The following is a 4,411-nucleotide window of genomic DNA, read 5'->3' as shown; positions in this document are numbered from 1 at the left end:
TTGTCCTGTTGAAAAACAAATGATAGTCCCACTAAGTGCAAACCAGATGGGATGGCGTATCACTGCAGAATGCTGTGGTAGCCATGCTGGTTAAGTGTGCCTTGAATTCTAAATAAATCACTGGCAGTGTCACCAGCAAAGCACCATCACACCTCCTCCTCCATGCTTCACGGTGGGAACCACACATGCGGAGATCCTCAGATCACCTACTCTGCATCTCACAAAGACACGGCGGTTGGGACCAACATCTCAAATTTGGACTCATCAGACCAAAGGACAGATTTCCACCACTAAAGTCCATTTCTCGTGTTTCTTGGCCCAAGCAAGTCTTTTCTTCTTATTGGTGTCCTTTAATAGTGGATTCTTTGCAGCAATTCGACCATGAAGGCCTGATTCACGCAGTCTCCTCTGAACAGTTGATGTTGAGATGTGTCCGTTACTTTAACTCTGAAGCATTTATTTGGGCTGCAATTTCTGAGGCTAGTAACTCTAATGAACTTAACCTCTGCAGCAGAGTTAACTCTCTCTCTTCCTGTGGCGGTCCTCATGAGAGCCAGTTTCATCATAGCGCTTGATGGTTTTTGCAACTGCACTTGAAGAAACTTTCATAAGTTCTTGACATTTTCTGGATTGACTGACCTTCATGTCTTAAAGTAATGATGGACTGTCGTTTCTCTTTTCTTATTTGAGCTGTTCTTGCCATAATATGGACTTGGTCTTTTACGAAATAGGGCTATCTTCTGTATACCAACCCTACCTTGTCACAACACAACCGATTGGCTCACAAGCATTAAGAAGAGAAGAAATAACACAAATTAACTTTTAACAAGGCACATCTGTTAATTGAAATGCATTCCAGGTGACTACCTTGTGAAGCTGGTTGAGAGAATGCCAAGAGTGTGCAAAGCTGTCATCAAGGCAAAGAGTAGCTACCTTGAAGAATATAAAATCTAAAATATATTTGGAATCTCAAATATACAAGTAACACTTTTTTGGTTACTACATGATTCCATATGTGTTATTTCATCGTTTTGATGTCTTCACTATTATTCTACAATGTATTAAACAGTAAAACTAAAGAAAAACCCTTGAATGAGTAGGTGTGTCCAAACTTTGGACTGGTACTGTATATACAGGGGATTTGGAAAGTCTTCAGACCCCTTCCCATTTTCCACATTTTGTTACTCTAAATTAAATGTTTTCCTCATCAATCTACACACAGTACCCCATAATGACAAAGAGAAAACTGAAATATCACATTTACATAAGTATTCAAACCCTTTACTCAGTACTTTGTTGAAGCAACTTTGGCTGTGATTACAGCCTCGAGTCTTCTTGGATATGAAGCTTTTAGCTTGGCACACCTGTATTTGGGGAGTTTTTCTCTTCTCTGCAGATTCTCTCAAGCTCTGGCAGGTTGGATGGGGTGCGTCGCTGCACAGCTATTTTCAGGTCTCTCCAGAAATGTTCGATCGGGTTCAAGTCCGGGCTCTGGCTGGGCCACTCAAGGACATTCAGAGACTTGTCCCGAAGCCACTCCTGTGTTGTCTTGGCTGCGTGCTTAGGGTCGTTGTCCTTTTAGAAGGTGAACCTTTGCCCCAGTCTGAGATCCTGAAAGCTCTGGAGCAGGTTTTCATCAAGGATCTCTCTGTACTTCGCTCCTTCATCTTACCCTCGATCCTGACTAGTCAGTTGGTTTTATCAGACCAGATAATCTTGTTTCTCATGGTCTGAGAGTCCTTTAGGTGCCTTTTGGCAAACTCCAAGCGGGCTGTCATGTGCCTTTTTAATGAGGAGTGGCTTCCGTCTGGCCACTCTACCGTAAAGGCCTGATTGGTAGAGTGCTACAGAGATGGTTGTCCTTCTGGAAGGTTCTCCCATTTCAACAGAGGAATTCTGGAGTTCTGTCAGAGTGACCATCGGGTTCTTGGTCACCTCCCTGACCAAGGCTCTTCTCCCCCGATTGCTCAGTTTGACTGGGCAGCCAGCTCCAGGAAGAGTCTTGGTGGTTCCAAACTTCTTCCGTTAAAGAATGATGGAGACCACTGTGTTCTTGGGGACCCTCAATGCTGTAGACATTTTTTGCTACCCTTCCCCAGATCTGTGCCTCGACACGATCCTGTCTTGGAGCTCTACGGACAATTCCTTCGACCTCATGGCTTGGTTTTTGCTCTGACATGCACTAACTGTGGGACCTTATATAGACAAGTGTTTGCCTTTCCAAATCATGTCCAATCAATTGAATTTACCACAGTTTACCACAGATGTTCCTCCAATCAAGTTGTAGGAACATCTCAAGGATGATCAATGGAAACAGGATGCGTTTTGAGCTCAGTTTCGAGCCTCACAGCAAGGGTCTGAATACTTTCTTAAATAAGGCATTTCTGTTTGTTGTCTAAAAACCTGTTTTTGCTTTGTCATTATGGGGTATTGTGTGTAGATTGACGAGGACAAATTTTTATTTAATCAATTTTAGAATAAGGCTGTTATGTAACAAAATGTGGGAAAAGGGAAGGGGTCTGAGTACTTTCTGAAACACTGTATATTTGCTACTGCTTGACAAAAAAAATCTCGGTCAACCAACAGCCTATCGACCAAACAATCGACCAGTCGACTAATTGCGATCAGCCCTATCTGTCTCTTTCTCTCTCTCTATCTCTGTCTCTGTCTCTTTCTGGCTCTCTCTCTCTGTCTCGTTCTGTCTGTCTCGCCATCTATTTGCGTCTGTTTCTCTTTGCCTGCATTTCTCTCTCTCTCTATCTCTATCTCTCGCTCTGTGTGTTTATCTTTCTCTGTCTCACTTTCTGTTTCTCTTGTGATCAACAATAACCAACCTTGCCCTTGGGTCCTATGTGATTCTTCTTTGTAATTGCGCCTAATTTTTAAATGTCTTTATTCTCTCTATCTAGGTAATATCAGCATCTGCAATGATGACCTGACATTCAGGAACATGGACATGAGCAAGATCCTAGAATCGTCCAACAGTGACAAGGAAGACACGGAAGGATAGGAGAGTGAAGAGAAGGAAGTGGTAAGGGTGGTCACACCATAGTGGATTCCTACCTACTCGAATACCCCAACAACATCCTGTCGTTCCCGCGCCAGACCTATCTCAGCTCACACTCTCCTCCCATGACACCTCTCAGGTAGGGACCGCTGGTTTACTAACAGACAAACACAACTGAACTTCTACAAACTTGTTTGTTTATTTATCTGGATGGAGTTGTATTAATACCAAATATTGATACCAAATACACTTTTGGAATATCTCCTTACATTACCTAACCCAAACAGGCACCACGAGTTCCATTTCAAGCCCTGGCTATGGTGGAGCCAGACAGAGTACCCTCCAACATCACAAGACCTCCACCCATCATCACAAAAGGTCAATCCCACAGTAAATATAGGTCTAACTTGTTAATTCCCTGACCAAAAAGACAACTAGACACCAGTTGACTGCACAAGGCAGTAAAGCATTATAATGATTACATTAATATGGGGACAACCTTGAAGATTGCTGGTTGTGTTGTCCTGTCTACAGTGGCGTCCTGTCATTTATATATAAACACACTACCGGTCAAAAGTTTAGAACACCTAAACTGTTGGAAAAGCATTCCAGGTGAAGCTGGTTGAGAGAATGCCAAAAGTGTGCAAAGCTGTCATCAAGGCAAAGGGTGGCTACTTTGAAGAATCTAAAATATATTTTTGATTTGTTTAACACTTTTTTGGTTACTACATGATTCCATATGTGTTATTTCATAGGTTTGATGTCTTCAATATTATTCTACAATGTAGAAAATAGTAAAAATAAAGAAAAATCATTGAATGAGTAGGTGTTCTAAATGTTTTGACCGGTTGTGTATATATCATTTATAAAGCCAAAAAATGTGTACAAGTTTGAGCATGTGTCCATTAGGCCTATGGATTGTTTTTATCAGCATAAATTATATTGAGCAATAAAAGCCCCTCTTTTATTCCATAGGTTTGGGATCCGCACTATGCAGCTGTTGCAAGAGCTCATTGTTCACTGTCTGTTCACTGGTTGTAAAAACAATGATTGATATTTTTATTTATGTTTATTTCACCTTTATTTAACCAGGTAGACAAGTTGAGAACAAGTTCTCATTTACAATTACGACCTGGCCAAGATAAAGCAAAGCAGTTTGACACATACAACAACACAGAGTTACACATGGAGTAAAACAAATATACAGTCAATAATATAGTAGAAAAATAAGTCTATATACAAAGTGAGCAAATGAGGTGAGATAAGGGAGGTAAAGGCAAAAAAGGCCATGGTGGCGAAGTAAATACAATCTAGCAAGTAAAACACTGGAATGGTAGATTTGCAGTGGAAGAAAGTGCAAAGTAGAAATAGAAATAATGGGGTGCAAAGGAGCAAAATAAATAC

At 41.1% G+C, this 4,411-nt stretch overlaps 1 long non-coding RNA gene across 1 annotated transcript; it reads left to right on the top strand.

The window, feature by feature from the left end:
- The first annotated feature begins 2,790 nt into the window (after positions 1-2,790).
- Positions 2,791-4,083, top strand: LOC115154399 (uncharacterized). The gene is made up of 3 exons (XR_003867884.1): positions 2,791-3,146; positions 3,295-3,385; positions 3,983-4,083. It is a non-coding gene; the product is annotated as an uncharacterized LOC115154399 (long non-coding RNA).
- Positions 4,084-4,411: the final 328 nt, after the last annotated feature.

The sequence above is a fragment of the Salmo trutta genome, chromosome 19 (assembly GCF_901001165.1).
Source record: "Salmo trutta chromosome 19, fSalTru1.1, whole genome shotgun sequence".
NCBI lineage: Eukaryota > Metazoa > Chordata > Actinopteri > Salmoniformes > Salmonidae > Salmo > Salmo trutta.
Note: the sequence above shows the minus strand (reverse complement) of the source record. Positions and strands in the feature narration are given on the sequence as shown.